The sequence below is a fragment of the Parasteatoda tepidariorum genome, chromosome 11 (assembly GCF_982258835.1).
Source record: "Parasteatoda tepidariorum strain Cologne lab strain chromosome 11, Ptep-v5.0, whole genome shotgun sequence".
NCBI classification, from domain to species: Eukaryota; Metazoa; Arthropoda; class Arachnida; order Araneae; family Theridiidae; genus Parasteatoda; species Parasteatoda tepidariorum.
The window spans coordinates 99864853-99887397 of record NC_141765.1 but is presented as its reverse complement, the minus strand read 5'-3'; the positions used below and the strand labels follow the sequence as shown (position 1 = coordinate 99887397).

Sequence of the window (22545 nt, the reverse complement as noted above, 5' to 3'; positions counted from 1 at the left end):
CTTAAGTTTTGAAAAAAGGGTCTTTTAAACTTTGTGACTCCTTCTGTTTTTAGCCCTCAATAAAATTTGTCCCGGAATCCATAAGCAAGGCCCGACTTAGCCTATTTGAGGCCCGGGGTAAGAACTTCTTTGGGTGCCCCCGTCTGCTTCACTTTTTTAGTTATGAAGAACCGAACTTTATGAAGGTATCTAAATTTTTCACCTCATTATAGATAACATAATAAGAAAATTGACTAGAACCTAAAATAGCTATAAAGTCCCCCCCCCTCCCCCCAATTCAATGGTCAGACGAAATATCGTTCTGTTCATTTTATTCATTGATTGACAATTCCATGTCCATCATTGCCGAATGCATTTTTCTGATTGTCATCTAGCTTCGAAAAATTCATATCCTTGCTGACATTAGGACGGATTCAGCTAAATTTTCGCTATTACGATGGCTCAATTAAGTCAATCGAAAGCCCGTATTTTTGCAAACATATCGCATTTTGCGATACGTAAAAATACAAGCTTTTGATTGGCCAAATTTATCCATCGTAATTGCGAAAATTTATCTGAATTACGTCCTTGAAAGCCATAGATTTACGAAAGATAGATTTTTTTATGTTCATATGATAGATTAATGAAGAAGCTAACATAAAACTGACGGATTTTACACAGTACTGATATTTTGTTTAAAAAAATGTTTAATTAAGAAAGAAATCTAAAATAAACTCTCAATTCGTTTCGGGGACCCCCTCTGATGTGGGGCCCGGGGCAACTGCCCCGTATGCCCTTGCCTTAGTCAGGCTCTGACTCTCCTTTGTCACAATCCCCCCCCCATCTCACCATACTGCATAAACGTACACTTGTAATTCAGTTATCACTATTTCCCCGCTTTTAAACGTTTGGAGAATAAATGGAAAGAAATGAGGCAAATTAAAATTTTGCAAAATCCTACTTTTCTTCGTAAAATGAAAGTTGTATTTCGAAAGGAGTTCACAAACTTACATATGCATGTGTAACAAAAAATAAACATCATTCATTTTTAAAAGAACGAGGATTTAAATAATTCAATTAAAAATGTCATGTACTGTTGAAAATTTCGATTCCCTTTCCCGCCATTGACTTGGCGATTTCCTTTCCTTAATCTTCCTTAAGAAATTAACTTAAAGCAACCCTAAAAAGAGTAGAGGAGTTTTCATTTTGCTCTGCGAACATTTGTGCAAATGCAAATTTTCTTTCAATCGTCCTTCTATTTGATTGGTTTTAAACTAAGAGGCGAAAATGAAATGAAATCATCATGTGATGGAAACAATTTTTAGACAGGTGAGCGCGCTGCATTGAATACAGTGATTGTCAATTCTCATGATAGAGGTAATAAAGAATTTTAATATACTTTATATTCACGATACATTTTATTTGCTAAATAATTTCCCTTTACTAATATTTATATTAAAATCTTTTTATTTTATGGATTTTCTTTCCACGTCGAAAGAAAAATGTTGCGTATATCTTCAGACGCTTTTACCAAATAGTTCTTCCAGAATGGAGTTCTTTTTACATTCGGAACACTTTTGTAATATTTAAATTTAATGTGATCAGATAATAAACTGTTTTTTTTTTAATAATAAATAAAAGGCATGACAATTGTGATAATTAACATATGTGTTCGGTTTAATATCAGAGACTGTATAGATGTTATTTCTGGTATTGTTTTTAGTTAATTAATTAAATAAATCAAGTAGAAAATTTTAAGTATGTAATACATTATTTTTCTGCTTATAATTCACAAATAAAAATTTTGCTGACTTATTATAGAAATAACGATAAAAATTTATAATTTACTTGTTTTCAAATGGAAGCATTTCAATTAATATGAAGTAATGCTTCTAAATTCAAAATTAGCACACTTTAGTAAATATAACATTTTTAAATCTATTGTTTATATGAAAGCTATATAACAGAAATTTGTTGAATAAACAAAATTAACGTTTTTAATTATTTATATAAATAAATAAATCAATTGGAATTAACTGGAGGAAATTCTAATTTCTTTTAAATGTTTACATTAATTCAAAACTTAATATTTCCTATTTATTTAAAGTTCTTACCATATATACATATTCTATAAACAAAAAGAAAAAAACGAAAATAAATCTTACAGATAAAAATAAACAAAAGTTCATTTATTGAAAAATATTAATGTTTTTTTTCACAGTTGATTTAATTCATATTTTTCGTGATAAAACATTTGATTGATCATACGTGAATTTGCAGATTATTTAATTTTTCTTATGTCTTTAACATTACATTAAAAGACATACAAAGAATTTAAAAAATATTATAAAATTTTTTTGAAGTAATTAGTTGTTAGACCATAAAGGTAAATTTTAGTTATTGTCTTTAAAATCAAAATAATTTTTTAAAAAAAGTATTAATTTTTAGAACTTTGAGTATTTGATACTATTTAATAATGCAATAGTTTAAAAAATATTTAATTTTAAAGAAAAATATGTATATATTTTTTTGAGGTTGATCAATTATGGTCAAAAGTTTCATTGTTTGTATTTAATGTATTATTTTGTATACTCACAAACTGTAATTCAAAGTAATGCCTTGGATATATATGTGTAAAAACTTTCGAAAAAAAAGTACCAGAAAAAAAACCCAAATCATTACACCTCTTTTATTTTTGTGTATAAATTTAAAGTCCCATTCGTTTGGGATCATTCAATCCGAATTTAATGAGATTGAATTAGATTTTAAAATTAATTACAAAATTATTGTTTTTAAATTTGAAAAGAAAATTATAAACTGCGCAAGATATGAGTATTCAAAGTATCTTTATATTGCGCATGCGCAAAAATATTAAATTTTCATAATTTTGTAATGAATTGTAATTGGCAACTAATGAAAAAAGTTTTATTTTCACTTTGTAAAAATTTAAAAAGTTTTAAGCACTTTACTAAGTAGTTTTTGTATATATATTTCTTTAAAAGGACTCAAAACGATAGAGGGTTTTTTACAAATTTCATTTTGTATGTTTTGTATCATGATTTGCACTATGTAATTTGCAATGCTACAAAATGACATTTGTGGATAATCCCTGATAATTTTGAGCTTTCTTTTAAAAAGTACACAAACTACTAAGAAAATTGCTTCAAACTTAATAAACTTCTATGATATTGAATACTACTTTTTTATTTATTTGACAGAAATGATAAAAGTAAATATTATAATTTTTTTAAAATTTTTCTGCGCATGCGCAGCATGGAAGAACTACTTAAAATGCTCATAACTAGTGCAGTTTTAATTTTTTTTTCTTCAAAATTTTAAATTGTTTCAAAATGTTTCTTTAATTTTATTAAATGTTTTTTTTAGATTATAGTATAAAAAAAAGATAAAGGAAAATGTAAAACAAAAAAAAAGGTTTTTTTTTAAAAAAAAAACTGTCCATATTTCCATGTCAAAAATTGAAAGTGAATTAGCATTTCATATATACAGAGTTGCCACAGGCGACTAAAAGCCACTATTTGCAACTATTTTCGACCTGATGCGACTATAGCAACTTTTTTTGCATGAAAAGTCTAAGAAAGCAACTATTTTCAGGAAACGAAGACTATAGGGAGACTTTTGTGCGCTCCTAGGTTGTTTTTTTTTTGGCACAACTTGGGTTGACAACCTGCGTCCCACTGTATTTTTAGAGCACAATGAATTTTTTCTTTCTTAAAAAATGTTGATTTATCACTTTTTAATTAAATTCGATTTATCACGAAAACGATCAAAAAAATTCGATTTATCACTTTTTAATTTGCACAGATTCCATTGTAAATCTATTTTGTTCCTCGATCGCCTTTTCAACAGTTATTGCTACGAAATTCTGCATGATTTTAAAAAACCCAATTTTTAATATGATATTACGATGTGAGAATTTCAAATTTGAATAATCACTTTTCACTATATATATGTATATATATATATATTTGCTAGATCAATTATTGTTTACACTGAGATTTTTTTAGTAAAAGTATGTTTTTTTTTTAATGAGAAAATATTTTTTTGAGTGATTTCTAATAATTAAAAGTATTTAATTTTCTGCAAATATAAAAAAAAATTTTTATGTAAAAATTTAGTGCTAGAACACTAATGTTTGTATAAAAATTATATTTGCTACCAACATGAATAAATGGATCATGGTATGTGACAATTTAATCCTTTAATAAAATTTTAGTCACATTTTTGTTCTTATTTTGACAACTATTTTCATAGTTTTGGCAACTATTTTCATGCTTTAGGCAACTAAAAGCAACTATATTGTTCATTTATTTCTGTGGAAACCCTGTAGTAGAGCAAATAATTTAGATTTATCCGTAATTATTACGATGTCATGACCAAAATGATGGACTGACGTTGAGTAATAAAAATTACGGATTTTGATAATTTCCATACTAATTTACTAAACATAAGTTTTTTCCTCATAACTACCTAGAACTATGAAATTTTGTTGTCCTTAACTCATTTACTTATCTTTTTTTTTTTACTCTTCTAACAAATATAAATACAATAAATGATTAAATATTGTTTATAGAAATATAAAATTAAAAAAAAGCTAAGAAATCTTATTAATCACTTTCAAACGGATTGCTCTGAAATTTTATCTTCACTCCTTATCAAAAATGCAAGAAAACATAAACCCAAATAAATACTGTAAACAGAAATGCATCAAATGCAAAATGATAAGGAATTCTAGTGTTAATTTCCCCCCAAAACTAAAACATTGATTTCTAAAAATCACACTTATTTCATCATTTTACATAGAAGTAAAAAATTTCAGTGTTGTTTAATTTTTATTTTAGGTATATTTAAATCCTATATCTATATATAGGTATAAGATTAGGTTAGGATATCTTCTATATCGTTTATCTAAATCAGGGGTTGCCAAACGTTTTTGATCGTCGACCCCTACATAATTTTTCGAAATCTCCATCGACCCCCATAAAAGTAATTTTCTGTTAATTAAAATAAAACTCTATTAGATACTGTGTTTGTACATTTATTTTATGATTTTGAACATTTATTAAAATAATAGTACATAGTGTATCAAACGTTTTATGAAAAATATATTAATGTTGAAATTTAATACCTTAATATTTATGAAATAATAAGTAATTAGAAGTAAGTAGAAATAATAAGTAAAGTAACTACGGATTTATTGCTTCTTAATCAATGACATGGGTGTGTCTGGTGTTTTTTTTTTTTTTTTTTGCAAGGCTCGTTATATTGGGTTCAAAATTGGTCAATTTTAATCTTAAATCCCCTCGAAACTCCACATTTAATTTATTTCTGTTCTTAGTTAAGATTGAATTTACGTGACTGAAACCGGCTTCAACCATATAGGAACTTGGAAATGCTATCATAAATGGCTGAGCTATTTCGTAAAGTTGTACATATTTCTGCATTGTATTTACATTTGTCCAAAATTTGCTTATTGTTAAATTTTTAAAAAGCGTCCTTGCTTCAAATCCCCATAATAATTCAGCAAGCTCATCTTGCAGGTTGATGCCCACGTTTTCAATTTGAGCAGAAAATGGCACAATAATCCAATCAGGGATGTCAATGTTTTCCAAATCAACAAAACGCAGTTTAAAATCGTCGCCCAATTTTTGAACGTTACCTGTATATATTTCCAAGTCTTCTTCTTTTATTTCTAATTGTCACTTATCTGACAAATACTGATAATCCTTCGACCAATCGACCCTTCCGGTTCGGATCGACCCCCGTTCGACCCCCTGGCTCAGATCGACCCCCGCTTATGTTAAATAGACCCCTGGGGTCTATATAGACCACTTTGGCGACCTCTGATCTAAATATTATGTTTTTATTCAATAGTAAATTTATGCATAGTTTTATGAATGTTTTATACCAATATAAAATGAAGTAGTATATACTGCTTAAAATTGAGTTAATATGAATTTTGTTAAGGTTAACTGAATATATTTCTGTGTTATTGTACTTCTGATTATTGATCTCGGGGGTTCAGGGGATAAAGCACTTGCCTCCCAGTAAGGTAACCTGGGTTCGAATCTCAGCGATGGCGGGTCGAAATAAATTTTGCGACGACTAGAGTGCTGGAGTAAAATATCCTCAGTGTTAAACGAATCATGGGATAGAGATTCTTCGCCGTCAGTTTAACTGTGGAAGGTTTTCGGGGCTTTTCTCCTCATGTAACGCAAATGCGTGTTAGTTCTATCAAAATGTCATCTCCCAATCCAGGAGTTTCCTTGTCTTTTGGTTTGGATTCAAAGTTTCAAATCTATGGAGTTGAACGTTAGTTTCATAAACACAAAATTGGGTCTGCTGTTCAACTAAGATTATAAAATAAAACAACCGCTATAAGCATTTTTATGCCTCCAAATTTTGTACAATTTGATACAAGGATAGAAGTTACGAAAATTAGGCGCTATATAGTGAGTAATAATCTCTTAACATTTTCACTGGTCTGTTTATGTCTCGATTAAATTTTTTGTGAACAAAAAAGTACTAAAGTAATTTTAAATAAAAGTAATTTTAAATACAAAGAATGTGTAATGTTCGCAGGGGTCTGTTCAGACATTTTGTGAAAGGTCCGCTTTTCGTGAAACTGTGAAAAAATTACTCACATTCTTTCAACCAGGGTCCGCTTTTATGAATTTGTGCAAATAGGGTCCGGTTATTGCAAAAAACTTTTTCAAGGACTTTTTAAATTGTAAATAGATACAAGATTATGCTTGGCACTGTAAAATTATAATAAAAAAATTAAATTTTCAAAAATAAACAGCAATTGTTGCTTCTAAATTAGAGATGCAACATTTGATATTTAGCCTATACTGCTGAACACAGAATATTCATTTCGGACGAATAATGGAAGAATCGTCTGCCGAAGACAAAACTTAATTCGTTTACATCCATCTTTCTTGTTTTCTGCCCTGGGAAGGGTTTATTCGACAAACAATTTAACAAAACAAAATTTAACAAAACAATAATGAAGATAAGCAAATTTGTGAAGGGTCCAATTAAAAGAAAAATCATTTTGTGAAGGGTCCGTTTTTAAGTTAAAATATTTTGTGAAGGGTCCGTTTTTAAGTTAAAATATTTTGTGAAGGGTCCGTTTTTATAAAAAGATATTTTGTGAAGGGTCCGTTAACGGACCCAAATTTCCTCTAAACAGTTCCCTGGTTCGCAATTATGATGAAATACAAGTTTCAAAATATCTGGTCGTCACCCAACTGCCACAAAAAGAAATCAAATATACAGGATATATAATATTGATCGCCGTTTCTCAGAACCCTCAAAACTTAAGTGAAAACAGTATGAGCATTAAGGTTTGAAAATTAATAGTGAAACATTGAAAAAAAATGAATAAAAAGTTTTTTACGAAAAAGTTATTGAAATTTAAGAAATCTAGGGAAAGAGGACAAGGAATCAAAACCTGTTTAGTTGCCGGAGGAAAAAGGAGCTCAACTGCGGTCATTGGAAAGTTATTATCAGGCTATCAAACTGGTTTTGTTATTTTTTATCCAGTCTTTTTCGCTAGTGATTCAACTCTCTGCTTTTAATAATTAATTTCAATATAATATTTTTTGGTCACTTTAGCTTGCCAATTTAGAATTTATTGGACTTATATTAACTGTTTTATGTTTTTTTTAAAAAAAGGTTACGTAGCCAGCTAATTAGACTGCTTAAAAGGAAACTGATTAGCATGTTAGTCAACTTTTATACAAAAACGTACAAAGTTGAGAAAAATGAAAGGGCTACCAGATATACTCGTATATTTAAAATCATATTAACTTGTCAATATTTATTTTTCACACCTCTCGTCATTTATTAGATTTTAATAACTCAAAATGGATAGAAAATATTTTTCTTTACTGAACTTAATGAAAGAAGTTGGCTTTTGTACAAACTGATTCACTTTTTAACTTGTCTTTAAATGCCTCCTTTCATTAGAAAATCCGAAGTATTTAAACTCGCAAAGGTAGAGATTAAATCTAAATTTTACCGTATTTATTGATTGTTTAAAAAATTCTATCTGTGGTAAATTTTTTATACTTTACATAATGGATTTATTATTTCATAAAATGTAATTTTTTTCTCTCCTTACTCTTTGTCAGTCATAGTACGAATGCACAGTATTTAACCGTTTCCCTCTAGTAGAGTCGAAATCGTTCATAATGAACCCAGATTTAATGAGGAGCCGGATTTAACGAAGAAAGCAAAAATACTTAGTTGGTAGACCCAATTGGAACTTAGTTCGCTTTTAAAGAGCAAACCCCGGTTTCAGCAATCAATATTTTTGTGATTCATAAGCAGGGGTCTGCTTAGAAGAAATTACGGACCCTTCACAAAATAATTTCTTTTAATCGGACCCTTCACAAATTTGTTTATCTTCATTATTGTTTTATATGTTGCATCGTTAAATTAGTAGCTGTAATTGCTGTTTATTTTTCAAAATTTAATTTTTTTAATTACATATTTACAGTGTTGAGCATAATCTTGTATGTCTTTACAATTTAAAAACTCCTTGAAAAAGTTTTGCAATAACCGGACCCTATTTGCACAAATTCATAAAAGAGGACCCTGGTTGAAAGAATGTGAGTAATTTTTTCACAATTTTGCGAAAACGGACCTTTTACAAAATGTCTGGACAGACCCCTGATAAGAATTACATTTAATTCCAACTCTCCAGCTCAGTTAATCCCTTCTTAGAACAATTCTTTTTTGATATTGACGAATTTATTTCAAGGTTTTTTATAATTATTTTCTTATTTTTATTTTTTACTATTTGGGCCATAAAGCTTATCCGAAGAACTGTAACACTATAATAAGAATAGTTCAAAGCAATTTAATTACTTTTTTCATATTCTACACAGAAATAAAAAAACAAAAGAAATAAATACTGTATTTCTAATTTAGTAAGTAACATTGAACGTTTTTGATTTTTTCACAACCGCTCGGTTAAACAGCATATATACAGTCCCTTCGTGCCGCTTACTGTTGCTATCTCCTATAGATTATATGCTTGCTATTTTGATGTGTGAAATATTGATATTAATATTATCCAATTTCTCTTTCAAGGTCATGAAACTAAGGAAATCGGAGCTTAAGCTCGAAGAATTTTGATGAAAAAAAAATGATAAGTACCGATTTTATTGCTTGATTTCAATTCTCTTTCTCTCATTTATGTATATATATATATATATATATATATATATATATATATATATATATATATATATATATATATATATATATATATATATATATATATATATATATATATATATAATATTTATTTTACTTCATTTATAAATATAATTGTATATAAGCACAATAAAAACAAAAAGATAAAAAAGAGAATGCTTTTATAAATTTGGAAAAACAAAGCCTTTATTTCTCAGTTAAATATTAAATTAGCTTAGAGCATGCAACATTAAAAAAACACTATTCTGCATTTTTCTTCACAGAATTGATTTATTATTAACTATCAAATTATTTTGCACGCAGCTTATAGAATATTAGTAAGTCTTATATTGCTTTAATTCATATTTTTTTAAGTATTTAAATTTTGAATATGGAAACGAATTTACATACAATAACTTTATCATTATTTATCTTGATCAGAAGGTTAGTCTAAATTAATTAATAATACTCTCGATATAAATTATATTATGTCCTGATTATGATTCAGAAATTATGTGTCGTTATCGGCACGGCTGCTATCGTGATAGTAAATATTTTCTTTTTTTCTATCTTTTCTTTTTTCTATTCTCTTTTCTTTTTTTCTACTAATATTTTTATAAACGATTATGTTCCTGCCAGTTCGATATCTTTTCATCTTCTTTTGAGTCATTATGCCCCAACCAGTTCGAGTGACGAACTGGTTGATGATGGGGTATGTCTTCCAGAAAGTCCGGAATATGATTGAGTAATTCTGTATCGCTAGCGGTAAAAGAATTACTTGATCTATGTGCTTGTATTGCCGGGGCCGTATTAACGATTTAGAAATTCATCTGCAGAGTGTAGTTGCAATGAATTTCTTAATCTAGGACCTGTCCGCCTTCCGGACACTGGAAGCTTACTTGCTGTCGAGGTAATAATGCTTATTTTTTTCTAACATTTTTCTTTGTTTTGCTTTTTTTTTCTATGATTTTTCTAGTTATTATGCCCCAACCACTTCGAGTGATGAACTGGTTGATGATGGGGTATGTCTTCCAGAAAGTCCGGAATATGATTGAGTAATTCTGTATCGCTAGCGGTAAAAGAATTACTTGATCTATGTGCTTGTATTGCCGGGGCCGTATTAACGATTTAGAAATTCATCTGCAGAGTGTAGTTGCAATGAATTTCTTAATCTAGGACCTGTCCGCCTTCCGGACACTGGAAGCTTACTTGCTGTCGAGGTAATAATGCTTATTTTTTTCTAACATTTTTCTTTGTTTTTTTTCTATGATTTTTCTAGTTATTATGCCCCAACCAGTTCGAGTGATGAACTGGTTGATGATGGGGTATGTCTTCCAGAAAGTCCGGAATATGATTGAGTAATTCTGTATCGCTAGCGGTAAAAGAATTACTTGATCTATGTGCTTGTATTGCCGGGGCCGTATTAACGATTTAGAAATTCATCTGCAGAGTGTAGTTGCAATGAATTTCTTAATCTAGGACCTGTCCGCCTTCCGGACACTGGAAGCTTACTTGCTGTCGAGGTAATAATGCTTATTTTTTTCTAACATTTTTCTTTGTTTTGCTTTTTTTTTTCTATGATTTTTCTAGTTATTATGCCCCAACCAGTTCGAGTGATGAACTGGTTGATGATGGGGTATGTCTTCCATGAAGTCCGGAATATGATTGAGTAATTCTGTATCGCTAGCGGTAAAAGAATTACTTGATCTATGTGCTTGTATTGCCGGGGCCGTATTAACGATTTAGAAATTCATCTGCAGAGTGTAGTTGCAATGAATTTCTTAATCTAGGACCTGTCCGCCTTCCGGACACTGGAAGCTTACTTGCTGTCGAGGTAATAATGCTTATTTTTTTCTAACATTCTTTGTTTTGCTTTTTTTTTCTATGATTTTTCTAGTTATTATGCCCCAACCAGTTCGAGTGTATAGTTCGAGAGTAACATTCTTTGTTTTGCTTTTTTTTCTATGATTTTTCTAGTTATTATGCCCCAACCAGTTCGAGTGATGAACTGGTTGATGATGGGGTATGTCTTCCAGAAAGTCCGGAATATGATTGAGTAATTCTGTATCGCTAGCGGTAAAAGAATTACTTGATCTATGTGCTTGTATTGCCGGGGCCGTATTAACGATTTAGAAATTCATCTGCAGAGTGTAGTTGCAATGAATTTCTTAATCTAGGACCTGTCCGCCTTCCGGACACTGGAAGCTTACTTGCTGTCGAGGTAATAATGCTTATTTTTTTCTAACATTTTTCTTTGTTTTGCTTTTTTTTTCTATGATTTTTCTAGTTATTATGCCCCAACCAGTTCGAGTGATGAACTGGTTGATGATGGGGTATGTCTTCCAGAAAGTCCGGAATATGATTGAGTAATTCTGTATCGCTAGCGGTAAAAGAATTACTTGATCTATGTGCTTGTATTGCCGGGGCCGTATTAACGATTTAGAAATTCATCTGCAGAGTGTAGTTGCAATGAATTTCTTAATCTAGGACCTGTCCGCCTTCCGGACACTGGAAGCTTACTTGCTGTCGAGGTAATAATGCTTATTTTTTTCTAACATTTTTCTTTGTTTTGCTTTTTTTTTTCTATGATTTTTCTAGTTATTATGCCCCAACCAGTTCGAGTGATGAACTGGTTGATGATGGGGTATGTCTTCCATGAAGTCCGGAATATGATTGAGTAATTCTGTATCGCTAGCGGTAAAAGAATTACTTGATCTATGTGCTTGTATTGCCGGGGCCGTATTAACGATTTAGAAATTCATCTGCAGAGTGTAGTTGCAATGAATTTCTTAATCTAGGACCTGTCCGCCTTCCGGACACTGGAAGCTTACTTGCTGTCGAGGTAATAATGCTTATTTTTTTCTAACATTTTTCTTTGTTTTGCTTTTTTTTTTCTATGATTTTTCTAGTTATTATGCCCCAACCAGTTCGAGTGATGAACTGGTTGATGATGGGGTATGTCTTCCATGAAGTCCGGAATATGATTGAGTAATTCTGTATCGCTAGCGGTAAAAGAATTACTTGATCTATGTGCTTGTATTGCCGGGGCCGTATTAACGATTTAGAAATTCATCTGCAGAGTGTAGTTGCAATGAATTTCTTAATCTAGGACCTGTCCGCCTTCCGGACACTGGAAGCTTACTTGCTGTCGAGGTAATAATGCTTATTTTTTTCTAACATTTTTCTTTGTTTTGCTTTTTTTTTCTATGATTTCTATGATTTTTTCTATGATTTCTATGATTTTTTCTATGATTTCTATAATTCATTTTATCTATGATCACATTAAGTTAATTATATTCACTAATTCTATTAAATTTAGTTTAGATAATTAGTGAAAGGTTGAAAATTTTTATCCGATTATGTTATTATTCATTAAACCAAATTGTCATTAAATAAACAAATAGTCAATATCATCATATAAGCTATTTTTAATGTTTTACCTTAAACCGTAAATAATTCTTTTCGGACTCATGTTATTAACTAAAAGAGAACTTACTTTAAAAAATGTAAATGCTAATTGCATCACATTTAGGATTTAAAAACACATTTTGATCTCAAAAATCAAGTAATTTATACGAGTTTTTTTTTCATTAACTGAGTAGTTAGGTGATTGAAGAATTTTATAAATTATCTTAAACATTCGTTTTCCTTAAAATTTTATATAATAAAATATAAATATAATTTTATATTGTATAATATTTTTCTGCATGCGCATTTCACCGAAACTGGCGCTTTCGCACTTAAAACCTTTCGTACGAGAACGTTCGGAACCTAATTTAAATTTGCGAAATCTCCCATTGAGTCATATTTCAAAGTAGATCTCTAAACATAGTTTTGGTCTCAAAACATTGAAATAATTTTCTTCAGCTGTTTTTATAAAGAACTGTTCTAAAAGAAAAAAATTTTCTCGTAAAATCTGTGATATGTCGACATTCATTGGTCCATTTCACTCGAAATAAGCTCATGCGTTTTTTTGTTACTCTTTCAAAATGTGAAAATATTGCCCATAATATTAAAATATGAAATATTTTTATATGTACATGAAAAAAAATATCACATTTTCAATTAAATATTAAATCATTTAAAAATAATGATTAGAAATACAATTACGGTTGACATTCAGTTTTTCTCTGTGCGTACAGGCGTTGTTGTAAACACGAAGCTCGTCTGTTAGTTTAAATAGGTAATGTATGTATTTGTTACCATCAAAAATATCTTGTAGAAAGATGTTGAGGTTTGTCGCAGACAAAAATTCTGCCTGGAAAGTCACTATAACGATGAAAAAAGAATATAATTTCTAAGCTTTTTTTTTTAGACTTCGAAGTCGGTGCACAAAAAATCAGTGATTACTCAAATGCAAAATTTCAAACTCGAAAAATGACGTCGAAATTGCTAAGGATTTAAATATAATAACAAGATAAATGGCAAAAGAAGCAAAAAAAAAGCATTTGAGGTTTATAAAGAATCCTGTCTTATGCAGAGTGTTCCGAAAAGTCTGCTCTTAATATGTATTTTTTTAAATCCTTTTAAAGAAATGAAAATAAAAAGTATACACATGAGGAGTCCTAAATTAATATTCAAGAGAAAAAATAATGAATAAGAGGAATGTAGTAATTATCAAAACAGATTTAATTGGACGTCGAAACTTTAACATGTTTTCAACAATCTTACAACTTATATTTGTTCCCACATTCAATCAAACTTGCCTTGTTATTTATTATATACACCTTCCTGTGCTGTGATATGTCAGATTTCGATAGTGTTTTCGTCCCCCCCCCCTGGTTAAATAATAATTGCGATCCCCAATTTGTTTTCATTTATGATCCTCAATAGAAAAAAATAATGTGTTAATGTCTGCCTTTATCAAACATTCAGTCTCTACTTCTTTAAAGTTTTTTTTTTCCAACCTGTGTTCTACTTTTATTATCAGAGGATACAATTTAGTCAGCTATTTTCAGCTATTATTTTTTTACAGTTAGTCACTTGTGACATATTCAATATGTTGTATATCAGTGTCCTGAGTAAATTTTTATTTTGATGTGTTATTTGAAATTTTGAGTATTTCATCCTTTTTTTTTTTTCTTTGCATTTTACAGGATTAACTGCAGTCTTTATATCTATGAAGGGGAATTGTAGGTTTTGCGTGTTACATCATTTTTCTTAAATGGTTCTGGTAAGAATTTCATTTAATGCCTTAACCATTTTAAAATCTCTTTAAAGTGAATAAAATGTTTTTTGTTTTTATATTTCCTATGTAATTGTCTGATAGCTTTTTTGGGCAATTTAGTGAAAATTCAATGATTTTGTTTAAAGACTGTTCCCCAATTTTGAACATGCCCAATTCATTCTGGAAAACAGTCTTTTTACAGAAGCTATTGTTCTCTGCTGTATTAAACTTGGGCAGATAACTTTATCAGTTTTGGAAATTTGTCCCAAATGGTGCTCTTCCTTTCCTGAGTTTTAAATCCCTTAAATAAGAATGACGATGTCGTGATTTTTAAATCGCGTGAATACGAATCGAAATTGATATTTTAAATTGCGAGAAGACTCACAAGGTCTGATTTTTAAAATGCGTGAATATGAATCGCAATGTGGTATTTAAATCGTGTGAATGCGAATCGTGATGTATGATTTTTGAATTTCGAGAAGTGTAACAGCGAATGCTTTTTTAAACACCAAAATACAAATCGGGATATGCGATTTTAAATCTCATGAATACGAATCGCGATGGATGATTTTTAAATCTCGTTAATGTCAATAGGGAACGTGATTTTTAGCGAATCACGATGCGTGATTTTTAAATTGCGAGAAGAATCAAAACGTATGATTTTTAAAACGCGTAAGTACGAATAGCGATATATGATTTTTAAATCATGTGACTATAAATAACTTGATTTGCGACAAAATCGGCACAAATAAACCACGTCATAATTGATTATCTAAATGAGCGATTTGTAATAATATCGCTCTAAAACAGTGGTTTCCAACTGGCGGCCCGCTAAGCCATTTTTTGTGGCCCGCGAACTAAAATATATTAGTTGTCGTTCTCAGCGGACAATTTTTGTAAAAAATCTATATGGGTTTAAAATACTTTTCTTCCGTTTAAAAAAACCTAATTTCTTCGTTTCTGTGAAATTTAACGTACCAACGGTGCAAAAAAAATAATTTCTCTGGTTTTGCATCCAAGAAAATATTTATTTAAACACAAAAATAATCGTGTATGTTGCTCTGTTTTATTTCGTTTTTTTTTTGTATTTTGTGAAGGTAATTTAGCATGTGCGTACCAGAAATTTTCTCGAAGAAATTCTCCCATTTAGCTTTTTGAAACCATTTATTTTGGATGAAATTACTTACATTTGTAAATTTTAAAGCACATGAGAGAGGGAATGAATATCAAATTTTATTTAACTTCCCTGAATTGAATATCGCATGAGCGGAAAAGGAAAAAAATTTAATTTCATATGATCGAGAATTTTTTGTTGTTGCCATAATTCCTAATAAGTCGAAATTTTTTTAATTTATCACAGAATAAAATTTAAAAGAAAAAAAAATCTTGTCACTAAGTTTCTGATTAAGATAAGATTCAAAATGATACGTTACAAGTATTCGTAATGCTAGTATACGTAACAAATATTTGTAATGCTTGTTATTTTGCTTTTTAATGTTAAAAAAACTTTGATAAAAATCTGACTGTAATATTCAATGTACCTTCAACCATAAAAGAGTCCTGTATAAAATTTTGATTAAGTTGTGGCCCGATGTTTGACTGGTGATTTTGATTGCGCCCCCCGGCCACATGTAAGTTGGAAACCCCTGCTCTAAAAATATCAAAATTTTAAATATCTCATGGAAATGCGTAGCAATAGTCATTTAAATTTGCGATAAAGTTTGCGCAAATAAAGCTCGTCAAAAACGAATTTATATAAATGCCCCATTCCAAACTTTCAAGACGTAAAATATCTTTAAAAAAATCGTAATTTCAGAAACTACGTGAAAATGGATAGCATTGAATTTATGATAAATTCGGCACATATGGCGAATGACGTAAGTGATAACTAGAATTCAAAATTCGTTCGTGTATTCTAATAATGTCGTGTTAAAAATATGATATTTTCAAGACTATGCGTAAATCCGTAGTGTTAACCATCGAAAAAACAATCGAAAACCTACATTGGTTGAGATTGGGTGTGTCAAAAACTTAAACGAGCAATCTCAGACTTTTTTTTATTTTTCAGAATAAAAAAAATAAAAAATTGAGTTTTATTTCATTTTTTTAAAATTACTTACGGTTGCTGCTCAGGGCGCATGTGCCGCAAGGTGTGTACCCCTATATTTATGAAACTTAATATCATAATTGCGTGTTTTCGTAGTTAGATATTCTACAAACTATCAAATTATATTTTTCGCATTTTTCAAAATCTTTTTCTCTACGCAATCAAGTAGATTATATTTTCAATAATATCCTAATCAATTGTTTTAGTAATTAAATTCAAGTTTTTCTTTAAATCAAACGTTCGTTTTTTAATTATTATATTTTATAACCGTCGCTCAACAGCCAACCCAATATTTGGGTTTACGACTACTAATGTTCAACTCCGTTTGAAATTTTGAACCAAATCCAGACGACAGGGGAACTCCTGCATCGAGTATTGGGAGAAACATGCCTTCGTGGAGGACTTTTTGATGGATTTGTGTTACATGGAGAGGAAAACCATGAAAACTCCCCCCCCCCATTGTTTAGCCCGACGGCAATGGGATTCGTCAGCACTGTGGTCAATGTATGCAAATTTCGAGATGTTACTCTCGCTTTTGGACTCTTACACTTCCCTACAGCACTGAGCTTCTTATTTGAAAAGTTAAAACAATTATTGTTTTTTTATTATTACTTTTTATTCTAACTATTATAACTAAAACACGCTTTTCAGATAAAATGTATTAACTTTACAATATATTTCTCATTTGAAACCAATCCAGAAGACAAGGGAACTCCTGGATCAAGTATCGGGCTAGATTTCGCTTTAGTGGAGGGTTTTCTGGGGGAACTAAACTGCATTTGCGTGGCATGGAGAGGAAAACCATGAAAAATTATCTCGATTCGCTCGACGGCACTGGGACTTGACGAATTATAAGTTATTATTTTTTCAAATTAAGAGCCAAAACCATTATCCTACGTAAAACTTACGTGTAAACTTATTTCAATTCAATATACTTTGTTACTAAATGAATAATACCAAGACTCTAAAGTGAACAAATGAAAAATGACATTTAACTTCAAAAAATATGAAGATGTCAATAAAAGTTTAAATATTTTGGGACCTCGAAAATTCACGTCACTAGTCATTTACGTTAAGCAAGTTCTGAGATTGCCAGTGCTTAAAGCAAATGTTTAACGTTCTCAAATATAGGCACCCATTTTAAAGACTCGCCAGATGTGAATGAGGAGAACAGGAGTGATTTGAAACAAAAAATGTTTGGTTGCGAATGGAGGGCTTTTTGGTTGAACTAACCTGCATTTGCGTTACATGGAGAGGAAAGCCACTATTTTTTTATTTTTTAGTTTTTATTAAAAGAAAGCTTAGAATTATTTCCAGTTAGTTGAAAATTAAACCTTATTGAGGAATTAAATACATTCTGCTGCTTTAGAATTACTTGATGCAAAACAGCTGACTATTTAGTAAGCATTACTATTTATTCGAAGAAATGATTATAAATTATTTTTTATCTTTTTTTATTGTTTCCTATTAGAATAATGAAAAATAAATGCATATATGCGCAATGCGAAAAAAAAGATACAACATGTTACTTTTCTTTTTAAATGGAGAAAAAATTAATGTGTTAAAATTTTATTTTGACGCTCAAACTTATTCTCGCCCGCTATCTTTAAGAAAGTTGCCTTTTTTAAAACAAAATGATGAATTTTTTTTAGAGAATCTTGTAATATTATTTTTAAACTTTAGCACAACTCACAAAGTATTGTTATAGCAGGAAAATGGTCGGTAGGTCTTATTTTGTTTAACAGCAAGTACTAAAAATGGAAAATTGTAAAAAAAATTCCAAAACTTTGCTAATTTTAGAATCGTCATATCAAAAATTCTTTCTTTTTCTAACTTTAGGTTTTTCTTAATACTCAAATAAAGTATAGAATACATTTTTTAATTTTAAATTATTTTATAGCTGTAATTATCATATTCAGAAAATAATTTCAATATACGTTTTTCTTCTCCATAAATTTTAAATAGAAATTGTTCTTATTTCACAGTAAGGAATTAATTCATTAATGTTCATCGTGTTTTCATTAATGTTCATCGTGTTATCATTTATGTTTAATTAATTTTTTAACCCCAGAATAGAAATAATTTTGTAGGAATTAATTTACTGCTAGAAACAATTTAACTTATTAAAATTATTGGAAATCAAATTTATTTCTTTACTTTATTAAGACGGCAGGACAGATAAGGGGGGGGGCAGTGATGAGAATTGCATATAATCATATAACTTGCGTAATTTTAAGTAAGATATATTTAAAAAAATTGATGGGAGTATAATATAAACTCTATAATAATATGTCCTTAAGTATATCTTAAAACATATCTAAATTAGATTTTGGATCGAAGAATAAAAAATATACTTTCAAAATTTTCGAATAGGGCGAAGATGTTCAAAATAATTGACCTTTTAACTATTTAACTTTGAATCAAGGGGAGATTTATTTCATTGTTTCATTCGACTTTTCAGATTTCAATTGTTGACGGAATTGTTTAACTTGCCAGCTGTTAAATAAAAACAATAAAAAATAAATAAGTAAATTACACTATTTTGATTGTGACGAATTACAAGTTATTAATTTTTCAAATTAGAACCCAAAACCATTATCTTACGTAAAACTTATTTTAATTCAATATACTTTGTTACGAAGTGTATAATGCCAAGACCCTGAAGTAAATTTTTTGATTTGTATTGTATTAAGTTTTGTATTATTGCAATTAATTTTAGTAAAATATTAGTCTAATTTTCTTTTATTCAATTTTTAATTTAGTTATAATGTTTTTCTAATTTATTTTATTTCATTTATATATTTTATTTTATTTGTTTATTTATTTCTTTTTACAGACTTATTAATTTTGCTTAAATGTTAGAATTTGATTTTCTTTCTTTTTTTATATTATTTATTTTTTATTTTTGTGACTTTTGAAAGTTTATACAATTTTTCTTAGTTTATTATTAAATTGTTGCTATTATTTAATAGCTCTATCACACGAAACCAAGAAGCGAAGGCCTTTGTTATCATTCTATTATTGTAAAAAATGTGTTATAAAGAGGTAATAATAATGTACTTTTTATTACAGTGTCTACAACAAGGGATCGGGGGTGCCCCAGACTTGCCAGCCGAATTAAACAACGCTCTTCAACCTCATTTCCGAGGATTTCAAATGGACTAAATAAACTACAAAACTTTTCCGTATCAGTTTAAGAATCGACTATCTGTTAAAATGGTGTATTTCAAGAGAATTGATTATTCCCTGTACCGAATATCTTGGTTCTAATTCTGCAGTTTTAAAAAAAAGCAGTTTGATATTCATTATAGTAATTAATATTACTGCAGGTTATTCATATACTGGTGGATGTAAGTAAAATAATATTTGGTGTTGGTGTCTTTATTTACTTTCGAAACATAAATTTTAAAATCGAATCCTCGTAGATACATTTTAAATGTAAGGAAAGTTATTACGTGTTTTCTTAGCATTTCTAAACATGTCGATTTAATTTACCCATATAGTTCTATAAAGAATATGTTCATATTATAGACTTTTAATTTGCTTGATATGAGCTATCACGTGATATTATCGATCAGGGTAGGTAATTACAAAAATATTTAATTACAATAATATTAAAAGGAGAGGGGTACGTGATTCAAAAATAATATTGATTGCATATGATATGGTTGCAAAATAAGCGACTCGCCAGCTGCCGCATGAAGTTTACCCTTATCGTTTAGTGATGTACTGCCCGCGACAGCCCCAGAACGCAATAAAAAACTTATAAATTTGATTTATTTATAATTTTTTTTTTGGAGAATAAAAGTCTGATATTTTTATGTAGTGCACCGAAGTTTTAGAAGCGTCTAATCTACAATGTAGTTTTTCGATCACTTTTCGCAATATTTTTTAATGCAGCAGAATAATAACGTAAAATACTTTCGAATTAATATAATCACTTTTAAAGTTCTATGATACCTTTTCTTAGTTAATGTAAGTTGCTTTTCGAACTTGTTTGTTTACTACGTGTTTCCTAAAATCCCAATCTTTTAAATACAATATTATAACGACTCGCAAATTTCGAAGCGAGTACTTTTGATGTGCTATAGTGTCAATTTTATTGTAAATCCAAGTTAATATTTTTTATTTTTTTTATCGTGTTTTGTATTCTGTACTCAAATGTGCGACTTTACTTTTTCTAACATTACAGCAAATCTAAAAGGTTTATTCTTTTAACAGATATTGTTATTCCAGGGCTGCCATTGGAGACTAAAAAGGCGACTATAACGACTATTTTAAAGCAATAGCAACTATGGCGACTATTTTAGTAGAAATATGAGTAAAAACAACTAATTTGCAATGATTTGCGTAAAATCGGCGACTTTATTAAGCCAAAGCGACTAAAATGAAGAATAGCTTCATGAGTTTCCCCCTTTCCCACTTTTTTTTGCCGTGCTTTCGTTTTATCCTAACTTTATTATTTCTCACTGTCTGATGTCAAAAGCATGACAGACATATTTAACCAGTCAGACTATTGGAATTGGAATGCTCCTCCTGTTTCAGAAAGCTAATGTAATATCTCTGAGGATTAAATTTTTTCCCCTCTTTTAATTTGAACGAAGTAGCAAAATTAGAAAAATTGTCTTTAATTACACAAAATATGTTGTAAATTTTTTTAGAGCTATTTAGAATAGAAAGAAAGGTACATGGTGATATTCGTTTTGTCGAGTTGTGATCGTAATTTTTTTGATAAACATTAAAATTTGGAAATGTGTCAGTTATGAAAAATAAGCAAAATAAAATTGAATTAAATTGCAATATTTATTTTTTTAATGTCTAAACTAAGCAGCTGCAAATTGGAACCGAGAAAGGACATTCAAGTTTCAAATTCAACTGTTCTGTAACAGATAAAAATACAACTCCCTGTTTTTATACGTAGTGTGAAAGAATATATTGTTGGAAAATCCACAAATAAATTTACATTTTTTATAAAATATGAGTATCTAAATGCATGTTATTTGAATTTTATGCTATTACAGCACAAATAATTAAAATTATATTAGAGGAGGATATGATGTTAGCAACTATTTTATATATCTTTGAGACTATTTAGGAGACTTTTATTCATATATGATGCTACTAACGCAACTATTTTTCTTGTTTTCATCCAGTGGCAGCCCTGTTATTCTTTTCCCCGGAGCTTCGAAAAGCTTGATATTTTTAATCCGTATAATAACGACTCGCAATTTTCTAACCAGGCAATCTAATCATCACTTTTGACATTTGGTTTATTTTTTTGCCGATTTAATCATCAATCCATGTTTTTATTTATTTATTAGCCCTTTTGATTCATAACTGTACTCATTCGCTTGAACGATAAAAAATTAAAAGGACACAGTATTTCACTTGCATGCATAGCAATATAAACAGTGCGTAATAAATGCAAGCACAAAATTTTAATTCTTAACTTTTAGTTTGATCGTCTCGGGATTGGTTTTGAATACAGATAGTATATATATATATATATATATATATATATTATACACTGGTTATCATAAATTAAGGAAAATTCACAAAAATCGCGATAACTCAAGAAATTACACATGGAATTTTATGAAACTTACCCACAATATACAACACATAGTAAGGTATTAAACAACATAAAAAGAAATTATCAGACATTAATAGTAGTATAGAAATTAGCACATGTATAAAATAAACAAATTGGAAGTATCGGTTTGCAATAGAAAAAGTACCTTTAATATGGAATATGATTGCCTCTAGAAGCAATACAGCACAAACAGCGATGTGTGATGCTTTCAATTATGCGGTCTATCAGTTCAATAGGAAGTGAGAGCCATTGCTCTTGTAAAGCAGTTGCAAGCGTGGCAAGGGTCTGAGGGGGCGGATTGATGGCAGATACACGCCTCCCTAGAGCATCCCAAACGTGCTCGATAGGATTCAAGTCCGGGGATCGAGCTGGCCACTCCATGCGAGTAATTGTTTCCTGTTGAAGATAATCATCAACAATGCGAGCTCTGTGTGGTCTTGCATTATCGTCCTGTAACAGGAAGCAATCACCAATTGC

The 22545-nt window shown here is 29.7% G+C and overlaps 1 long non-coding RNA gene across 1 annotated transcript; it reads left to right on the top strand.

Moving 5' to 3' along the window:
- The first annotated feature begins 1174 nt into the window (after positions 1–1174).
- On the top strand, positions 1175–21449 carry LOC147802011 (uncharacterized). Its single transcript, XR_015430273.1, has 4 exons — positions 1175–1356; positions 9097–9158; positions 14298–14374; positions 19548–21449. It is a non-coding gene; the product is annotated as an uncharacterized LOC147802011 (long non-coding RNA).
- The last annotated feature ends 1096 nt before the right edge of the window (positions 21450–22545 follow it).